The sequence below is a fragment of the Setaria italica genome, chromosome IX (genome assembly GCF_000263155.2).
Source record: "Setaria italica strain Yugu1 chromosome IX, Setaria_italica_v2.0, whole genome shotgun sequence".
NCBI classification, from domain to species: Eukaryota; Viridiplantae; Streptophyta; class Magnoliopsida; order Poales; family Poaceae; genus Setaria; species Setaria italica.
This window is the reverse complement of record NC_028458.1, coordinates 31,655,951-31,667,097: the sequence shown is the minus strand read 5'-3', so window position 1 is coordinate 31,667,097 and position 11,147 is coordinate 31,655,951. Positions and strand designations below refer to the sequence as shown.

The window sequence follows — 11,147 nt, the reverse complement described above, 5'->3', positions numbered from 1 at the left end:
CCTCGTGTTTTCAGGAGAAAATCTTGGTTTGGTTGGCATCTAGTCTACCATGGAAATTCTATATTTCAAACATATTTCTGTACCGCATACCCCCTTATTTCTGCCTTCGTTTCTAGAAAGAAAGGAAATATATTGATTTTTTTCTGGTCATTCATGAAGTTTGATCATTTCCTATTTTCCCAGTTTTTTATTAAAATTTCTAAAGCGAATGCAGATACTTCATTTTTCCAGGTCATGCTATCCAGCTTGCGAGATCTCATATGTTTAATACGGATTGTGTTAAGAGGTATGTTAGGCACGACTCATTAGTTCAGCTGTTCATATTCTGGAAAAAAATATATCTGGCTTTATCTAGCAGTTCTAAAAGTTGAAAATTTGTTGAGATTCTTTTCACTTGAACTGCAATTCACTGGCCAAAGATCCATTTTTGCAGGATACCAAATTATGCATGATGTCGACCTAGTGGCAATATCAGAGTTATCCTGTTCTGCTATGCTAGTGGTATTATATGGAAAATGACATCCTGATTCCTTGAAATTGACAAGCTAGGTGTGTTCTCCGCGGATGCATCTGTCTACTTTATTGACATTATCAACAAGAGAAAGTTGTCTTTCTTTAGGGTTACCAATGTTTTCCTTCTTAGTAAGCAACTTTGGTGTTGTCTTTCTTCTCTATGTTATTTTACTTTGGGAAACACGGGACTATTTTCTTCCGTTTTTTATAATTCGCTTAGAGCAACTCTAAGAGGCTGCTAATCTTACCCCCAATACCTTTTTTGGAAAAAAGAGAGAAAAAATGAACTCCAACAATCCACCTAAACCTTCCCTAATTTTTTAGCGACGCTAAAAAAATAGCCTGCCACCGCGTATATTTTAGCGTTGGCGTTCCTCCCCTAATCCTGATTCTCGCACACCCGCGCGTCCCTTCCGATGGGCCCAATATGATGACGTGGCCTATGTTCGAAATATTAGAGGCTATTTATTAGTGATCTGCTGTGGACTGATATGTTTTTGGGAAAATTTTTTGGAAGAACCCCAATACATTATTTTGGGGAAGAATTTTTTAGAATACTCTTGGAGTTGCTCTTATATTTCAGTGTGTGACATGAGAAAAAAATAGGATTCTGTTGAGAAAACAGAAGGAAAATAGACTGTTGTTTTACAACGTGTTGGGTGGAAGAGTAATAAGTTGGAACCAGTGGATTGTTCAACTTCCTTGTCGATTCACAGATCCAAGTTTTTCTTTGCAAAATTACGCTTGTTTTTATTCAAAATAAACAAACAATCATGGTGCGCATGCATTTGTTATTTTTGAAGGTATCTAACTTAACAACAGCGCACTTGGGATTGACCAAAGTGTCAAATCATGCTCATGTGATGAAAAGATATTTTGTTTCGTAACTTGACTAGGATGTGGAAATGGCTAAAGGAGAGTAATAATAATAGGCAAAGGGGGACAAAAGGAAAAGTGACGTGGCTACAAACCCCTTTGGTGAACTTTCAGGGTTTATGTCAACACCGATGATTCGGGCTGCCCCTCTGGTATCCTGGCACCCTCGGCAACCTAGAAAGTAGTTGAACAATATTTGATTAGCAGTTTAGTGAAGTAAATTTTTTTGTATTTTGGGCAAAATAATTTAATTTTACAGACCGCAAGACCAACAGCACCAAGCCTGAATACTGCAACCGTTGAACCCTTGGAAACGTTTGCAATGTTCCACGCTGCTTCCCACCCCTGATGCCAAAGAGAAAACAATGAAACGTGAGGTTATTATAAAATAATCATAGGGATAAATAAGGTTTTAATAAAAGAAAGAGAGTCGACAAACGAAAATAGAAGGAAAAATTCATGTACTCTCTCCCTCCCAGAAAAAGTAAAATTTCTATTTATGTATCTGGATAAATATTTGTTTAGATACATAGCTAAAAATGTATTCTGATTGAAACGGAGTGAGTACACGGCACCTTGCATCTCTGTCCACCTGCACACATCTTCAGTAAATTATGGCCCTAAGCAGCCACCCCTTGCACGACGACAACAATTTCATTTGACAAGCAAACTATCTTCATTTTCAAAGCGATTTGCATACTTGCGAGATAGTGACCGGATTGACCGTCATAATTAAACTTGCCCCCAAATAAAGTAACTTGTAGAACTGGGCACCCTAAGTGCTTCTTTTCTTTGGTCCGAGGTCCTGCAAAGTTCTGGTTACAACTTAATTAACCGTGACTCAAGTTCTGGTTACAACTTAACGCAACTAGTAGTGACTAATAAAAGCATGGCTATAGTTTTCTGAGATGTTTGGATCAATATCTATAAAGCAACGTGAAATGACTTTTAAGTATAGTGGTTAGAGTACCTGAGTAGCATTAGCATTTAGTAGGATCAGATTCGACTTCCCGTAGGAACGAATTAAACATAACTGGAATACAAAATTAAAAAAAATTGATAGTAGGAGCTTCTCTTCGGTCAAAAACATATCTATAAAGCAACTGCATGTATTCGTTGTCAAAGTTTGCAAGGACCCAAACACCTCGGTCCCATGAGCCATGACTGATATACAAGATGCATCGGTAGGTACGCCTGGGCTGAGAGCACATGCCTCTGTTCAGCAGCATCAGACAGAGCTGGTCCGAGGCAGCAACCCTGCCCATTGCCACTCAGGGTCTCAAATCAATCAGATCAAATAAATCATATGATGTTATAGATAACAGATAGGTCCAGACAGTATTCGCTGTCCAGTTGCATTCCAGTTTGCTCACATGTCAAAATAGTCCAGCTCAATTTGCATGTGCATGGATGTATCAATAAGGAAAAAAAAAAACAAAACTAACAAGAGCATACCAAGCTGATTCCTTGATTAACTGTGGAGATGCCGCAGCTGAGGAGGTACATCTTCTCCAGCGGGGCCTTGGGGTTGATCCTGACGGCGCAGACCGCGTCGAGCACGGTGTACTCGGTGAAGGTGGAGGTGTTGAGGAAGTGGTAGACCGGCCGGCGCACGTCGGAGGACACATCCACCACGAAGAACCTCGTGCCGTTGTCGGAGACCATGGTGCTCTTGAAAGGTTCGCACGGTACATCCCGCACAGGTTCATCTTGTCGGACCCGCAGTAGACGCATTCCCTGCACTCCCTGGTGAAGATGGGGACGACGTGGTCTCCAGGAACGAGATCTTCCACTCCATCGCCCACGCTCTCGACCACCCTGTCAGTAAGTCGTATGTCATCGTCAGGTATAATAACGTACTATACTTGAAGATACCATTCTTTTTTTTTGGCTGCACAAGATATCCTTCTCAGTGCTTTTATGTTGATAGCATTACAGTGTCCAATCTTCCTTAGCGGCTAGGGCCACTACAAACATAGTGTTACTGTAGATGCAATACTTATATTTTGTAACGATTCTTTTTTATTTTTGTCCCTTTATACATAAAAATTTCACACTAAGTAAAATGTTTAGTTTATTAAAGGCAGAGCAGATCGATTAGAAAAGACTAGCCTGCTAGTAAGAATAAGAAACTTGAGGTCTGTATGGGGCATCCCAAAGCCCAAAGGCATGTGAGCAGAGATGGTCATCGGTGGCGTTTGCAAGATCCAAGACTGGTCGTTTGTCGTCTCCAACCGCCAATACGGCCAATTTATTGCCCACAAATTAGCAGCTGTATATAGATGCAGTCCCATGGTCGTTGGTCTAATCGCCATGCATGATGCATCGATCGATCCAGGCTTTGAATATTTGTTTAAAAAACCCACTACCTTGTCGCCGATAATATTTGTTGTTTTACTACATATTTGTTCACAAACAGGTGTGGCTATGACCATTTTAACACCAAATTTGCGTCCCAATGGTACTAAAAATTCACTGTAAAGCAAAAATCATCTGAAAAGACTGTTGGTAAATTCCATCTGATGACACTTGAGTTTGTAGTCCAGGACAAGATCGAGTCCCCAAAGAACAAAAAATTCCAGGAGACATCTTTGTTTTTTTTTTCAAAAAAATATGTAGAAATGTTTCTACAAAAATTTTAATAAGAAAACCGGAGCCTCCTGTGAACTGATAGGGTCAAAGTTTGCTCATTTATGTGTTTGAAGTTGCGGCTGCATGCAGGCGCTGACCACAATTTGACACAGATATTCCTGTGCCAAGGAAGTCAAAATTTCACGGCACTTTATTTCCAGAAAACCCCAACGGAGAATGGAAGTTTTCAACAAGTTATAAGTCTAGATGACTCATAAATTTATATTTCACCCCCCTGAAAGCTACATGCAAACTCTATGACCGCAAGCCACGAGTATAATGTCAACGTAGCGGTATTCAGAAGGGATACGCCATTAACTCTTTATAAAAAGATATATTCAATAAACACCCATAAGAAAATACCAAGGGCACTCGATCAAATTTCTAGGGCCTAAAAGCAAAAATCAAAGAGTGGATTATACGCACCCGGCTGTCTCGTGGCCGACGATGCAAGGAAACTTGCGATGCATCTCGTTCTATCACGTCCATGCAGCAATTATAAACAGAACCGTCACATGGCAGAATACACATAAACAGAGATTAGTTGAATGATCAAGTAAACTAATCAAAACATGAATGATTAATTAACAGGTGAACGCCCAATTACGGCCGTGACTTGGGCGTGGGGATATATATAATAATTCATCTACAAGGTTTGTACGCGTACCTCTCCCTTCCAGGCGCTGAGGTCGGTGTGGCAGATGGAGCTGAAGAGCACCTTGATGCGGACCTCCAGCCGCCCCGGCGGCGCCACCTCCACCTCCTTCAGCGAGAGCGGCTCGCCACGGTCCCACGCCACCGCCGCTGCGCGAGCACGGCAACCATTATCAGAGACAGCCATGTTTGCTTCACATCCGCCGATCCGGCGCAAAAGATGGAGCAAGGAGAATCGGAGAAGGAAGAGCAGAAAGGAGAAGCAGGATGCAGGCAACAACACACCTTTGCATTTGATGGGCTTTCCTCCTCTGCCGGCCACTAAGTCAGAAATGATAATGATTTCTGCTGGCACGTTGAAATTAGCGTGATGCAATTGGCAGCCACCATCACAAAGGTGACCGGGACCACCGGGTTAGTGCCTGCCAGCACATATGGCTCTATGCTGACGGGCGATCTAAGCGCCTGACAGCACAGATGGGATGCATTTTTGTGCTGGTGGGTGCGTTAGGTGGCTCGCCAGCACAAATGCCGCCTAGATAAAGCCGCGAATAGCTTCTTCTCCAGCTAACCTAACTTCATTAGGTTGTCATCTAGATCTAGATCTAGACCCAGAAGAGAGAGGAGGGAAGAGAGACAAAATAACTAGAGATGGATTATTTTTTAAATAAAATTCTATGGTCATATTATAACAATGCTACGTTTGTCATTTTAATGTAATATAGAATTGAGTTTGATTATATTTTTCCTACTTATAATTATTACATCCATAGTTTTAATTAATGAGTTTGATGAATTTAATTTATAATTGAGTTTGATTTTTTTCTTCTAGTTATTAATTATTACATCCATGGTTTAGTTGAGTTTCATTGAGGGTAATATAGAATTATTTTTTATTATATTTCTTCCTACTTATTAGTTGCTACATCCATAATTTAATTGAGTTTATAAAATTGTGGCCCACAACTCATTAAATTAGTTAATATAATTTAGAATTGTTGTCACAGGTTGTTAAAGATGGATCATAGAGCATGGATGTATGGCATACGGAAACATTCGCATACATTCATGTCAGAGGTATCAAAGTTTGTGGAGGCTGCGGAGAAGCACGCTCGCATTTGCAAGACAAAACAAATACGTTGTCCGTGTTTTGACTATAGCAACAATATTATATGGGAGGATACTGATGTCATCAAGAGGCATTTGATAAAGCGAGGTTTTGTGGATGGATACAGAATTTGGTCCCACCATGGTGAGGCAAGAGATATTTTCAACAATACAGACACCGATACTGGTTCTAATGAAGTAGGTGATAATGATGCAAATGAAAATGATCATGTTATGATGGATAATAATTATGACTGTGGAGATCAAAATAGTAATCAAATAGATGCGCGTGTGGAACCACAGGCGGACGAGGAACGTGATGTTGATATAGAGGACATGTTCATTAAATCGGAAGTGTTGCTAGGAAGTGCTAAAGGGTTAGAAAATTTTGAGACACTCAAGAAGGCAGCAAATGACTGTATGTATGAGGGACGTGGGAATGAGTAGACAGTGTTGCGTTTCGTCCTCCATCTTCTAATCCTGAAGGATAAATTCGGCTGGTCAGACAATAGTTTCAATGATCGCCTTACTCTGCTGGGCAAGTTGCCCCCGAAGCCTAACTTTGTGCCAAGAAACATAGACGAAGCAAAGAAAATTATTAATCCATTGAAGATGCGTGTGCAAAGAATACAGGCGTGCATGAACCACTGCATATATTACCACGGTGAGTACGCAACATTGGAAAAGTGTCCAAATTGCAATGCTAATAATTACAAAAGTAATGCCGATTTCTATGAGGACCGTGCTGGTTCCTCCATCGGAAATAAGAGGAAGAAGGATGCAAAGAAAAGTGCTGGTGCTCAAGTGGAGGATGAGTCCTGTATAGGTACTGACACAACAACTCAGCGAAGAGTCCCTGCCTTAGTGATGTGGTACTTGCTGGTGGTGGACCATCTGAAGCATTTGTTCTCAAACCCAAAGACCGCTGAAATGATGACTTGACATGCTGATTGCCCAGTAAAGGCTGACGGAAAGCTTTGACATCCTTCCAATGCTCGCTAGTGGAGGACCTTCGATGCGAATCATCTAGAATTTTTAGATAAAAAAGAAATGTACGGTTCGTGTTGAGTACATACAACATGAATCCGTTTGGTGAAAGAAGCAGCACGCACAGCACATGGCCAGTGTTGATGACCATATACAACCTTCCCCATGGCTATGTCATAAGAGAAAGTTCCTTTTGCTAAATATTCTCATACAAGGTCCGAAGCAACCTAACATCGACATAGATGTGACAAGATGTTTTTTTGAGCTATTGATGGAAGATATGCAGAAGTTTTGGGAAGATGGGGTTTCGATGTGGGATGAGTACACACACGAACACTTCACACTAAGGGCCATTATCTTTGTTACCATCAATGATTATCCCATCCTATTTCCCTTGATAGGTCAGGTAAAAGGTAAGACAGCATGTGTAGTTTGCTTGGATGGAACATCATATGTGTACCTTAAGGGATCTATGAAGACAGTGTTCATGCGGTACAAGCGCTTCTTATTGAAGACGCACAAATACTGCAGGATGAAGGACTTTTTTATGGCACCAATGAGAATGATTTTGCTCCAAAACCAGCTACAGGTAAAATAGTATTTAAAATGTCGAGAAGGTCAAGTACAAACTTGGTAAGAAGTCATTAGGTGGTGCTGATAATTCGAAAAGGGGAAGGAAACAGGCTGAAACTACAGACATCGTAGACGTGCCATTTAAGAAGATGTCTATCTTCTTTAAGTATTTGTCATACTGGCAAGAGCTGGCGGTGTGCCATGCCATTGATGGGATGCATCTCCAGAAGAATGTGTTCGATAGCACCATTGAATTCTTAGACTTATCAGGCAAGGCAAAGGACAGACTAAAATTACGTAAGGATCTGGTTGACCTTCAAATCAGGTCAGCGCTCTACCTGTAAGAACTTCCTAATGGTAAGCAATACCTTCCCTCGGCTAGGTACAACTTAACACCAGATGAGAGATTGACTATGTGCAAGTGCTTGCGTGGGTTGAAAGTGCCGACTGGATTCTTATCTAATATCCAGTCACTAGTCTCATTGAAGGGCATGATACTTGCTGACTATAACTCTCATGATTGCTATGTGATGATCACAGTTTTTCTCGCTATTGCAATCCAAGCTATCAAACTAGTATTCGTAAAGATGGTTACAACACGGATGTGTTACTTCTTCAACGTGATTTCACAAAAAGTGATCGATTATGTCGAGTTGGCTAGGCTTCAGCTATTATTTGTCGGAAACTCAGACCCAGCTCGAGATGTGCTTCCCTCCAACACCAACAAGGTATTTTTTGTCTCATTGAAGGAGTCTTCTTTAGAACATCTAGACGTACATCTCAGCAGCACAAACACCAACAAGGTTATTGCAACCTTGATACAACAGCAATAGCAGCAACACCAAAGTGAGATTACAACAAGAGATATCACTTTTAACTTTGCTAAAAAATAGCTTCTTCCCCCTTTAGAGTTTTGCTCACATCGAGCAAACCATAGATCCAAATGCCTTCAAAGTTGTAGAACTACGTTCGACAAGTACCCCATGATCTGACAAAGCTTGAGCCAAATTGAACCATGTTTGACCCCTCCAAACATACTTATAACAAAACTATGCACTGCTGAATCTGCTACTAACAGAGTTGACGAACTCCCCTTAAATCTGATGCTCCACTAACCAAATCCTCAAACTAACCATACAGATGAGAGAGATGCAAGTGTAGAACAGGCTCATCAAGTTTGTGCCAATCCAACTCTGTCTGTACGTCCAATCATGAGCATGATGATGTAACAACTTTAGTTAAACTAAACTTGGTTAAGCTTGAATAGGGGGCTTAGACACTAATCTAGCATGTGAAAGGTCAAATTTGCCCTTAAAGCTCAATTTGGGGTCAATTTAAAACTTGAAATTTTATATAGGAACTTGAATTTTTATCAATTTAAGAGTTGTAAAACTTTACAAACCCAACAACTTTCCTTATTAGCACTTTGATTGATCTAGAGGGGAAGAGGTTCAAAAACTAGAATCAAAATCAGTAGCAATTCAAAATCACTTCAAAAACTCTAAGTGCTGAAAACAGTGAAATTCCTCAACTTGGCAGCCTTGTTTCTCACAAATTTGTTTCTGAACTCGAGCCAAGCCCTCAATAGAAGTTTGAGGGCTACGAGTCTACTACAACTTTGATTATTTGACCCTGGTCCAAAACTCACTAGAACCTTTTCAAAAACGGAGTCAAAACCAACTAAAACAGACAACTCAGCCCAAAACGTGAAAATCAGCTAAGTCTGAATTTTAAGCATTCCACAAAACTTTGAGACCTTGGATCTGCAAATCTAGCCTGATTTTGAACCTAAACCTTTTGTAGCAATTGAAGTCTGACATGAGGACAACAAATCATAGTTTGGGAAAAATTCAACTTGAATTTTTGCACGAAAATCATGTCTAAGCTTGGCTCCCTATGTGGCACCGCGTCGCACCCCCTTGCTAGAGCGCGCACGCCGTGTGCTCCCGTGACTTGTCTGCCGCGTGGCCGCGCTTCACCGGCAAGCCGCCATTGCCCTATCGCCGGCACAATGGGATGGGACGACGCCCGAGATGGCCAACCGCCCGACGAGTTTATCCTTCCCTCTGGCGCGCTATCTCCATCGCCCAACCCACGCCGTGCTTCGTCCCACCTCCCTCCGCCACGATGATGCCGCCTGCTAGTTGGCTCCGCCTCCACCAATCCGCCGCTTGACAAGACAAAATGAAGCCCAGCTCGGCCAATTGCTCCGCCCAGCAAAGCTGCTCCTTCGTGCTCGCTATCCTGTCGTGCCAATGGCCGCAAGATCGCCCACGAGACCGCATCCTCCCCCACTAGTGAACGTCACCGGCTAATGGCGCCGCCCGGTGTTCCACCTCCGCTCACCTCCAGCCACGCCCTGCATGCCCATTGGCTCTGCCTTGTAGCCCCGCACCTCTTCGGGCTTATAAAGGGCAGGACTGTGCCACCCGAAGCTCACTACGCCATCGCCCCCTGCCCGCTCCTCTGCTCCGCAAGCCGCCACGCTACCACACCATGGAGAGCCTCTGCCCACGCAGCTACACCACTCACCACCGCCCCCGCTAGCTTCACCGTCGTCGCGCGATGCTCAGCCCGCCGTCCTTTCCCCTCCAGCGATGTCTTCGGCATCGGAACACCGGAGCTCCTCGCCGCTGCACCCGCCTTTCATCCCCAAGCCCGTTTGCCGCCTACTCGCTGTCGTCACTGCCCAGACCTGCACCAACCTTGCTCAAGGAGAGCACGTACACATGCCTATGCCCTTGGTTCCTCCTTTTGCGCAGTAGTTCATTGGGAGTTCGCTGGACTTGTCGCCGGCCACCGCGAGGGCCTTTTCGCTTTGATTTCACTCTTTCTAGGGGCCTCGGTGTAAGTTTCAGGAACCTATCTAGGATGATTCGAAAACCTTAAGAGGCCACCTGTAAAACTGCCATCGCCTGTTTGATTTAAATTTGATTTAAATAAATTGAACTTTGGAAATGCATAATTAAATCTAGAAAATTGCAAAAAATGTCAAACTAGTTTTGTTGGAATCCTTAAGATGTGTAGTTTCACAACAAAATATTTGTACACATGTCACTGTTGTGTATTGTTCTCTAGGTTTTAAATCTTGTTTAAGCCATTAAATAAATAGTAAATGATAGAAAAAAATGGTAAAATATCAATACCACTTCTGATAGGTTTGTTTCGGTAAGTTAGTGCTAGGAAAAAATAATGGTTCTGCAGGAGGCCGAGTGAAACATGCTTAACTTTTTGTACAAGTTTAAATGAAGGAGAAATATGGAAATAGGTGTCCTTCACCAGGATTCATAGAAAATTCACCAAAGCCTCTGTTGCACCTATGTAACTCACTGTTAAAATTTCAGCAACAAACTCTTTGTGTAAAGCAAGATAAAATAGTTAAGTGTTTGCTACCTTAGGATAATGAAATAATTTTGGTGATTTTTGTAATAACCAAGTGGACTCCAAAATTGTACAGTAGCTTAGGAATGGTAGTGAGAAGTCTCTGTAAAAGTTTCACACCCATAGTTAATCATATGCCTCTGAAATGAATTATGGAAGTTAAAGCTAAGGAAAGGAAATAGAGACAAATTAAGTAATAATAAGGGTAAAATGGTAATTTTAGAAGAGGTAAAAAAAACATTCAGAAATAGGATAAGTTTCCAAATGAACCTTGAGCAACCCTAGAGTGACCCCACCTTTCTTTGGGAAGTCTAATTTGTAAAACCTTATATGTGTACACAATCACCATCAAAGTCAACTCCGGGTTTTATATCACAGCATACCTTACTGCATGAAGATAATAAAAGTTTAGAAATTTGTTTAGG

The 11,147-nt window shown here is 41.9% G+C and overlaps 1 pseudogene; it reads right to left on the bottom strand.

Moving 5' to 3' along the window:
* Window positions 1-846: 846 nt before the first annotated feature.
* LOC101776767 lies at window positions 847-9,712 on the bottom strand (annotated as a pseudogene).
* Between the last annotated feature and the right edge of the window lie 1,435 nt (window positions 9,713-11,147).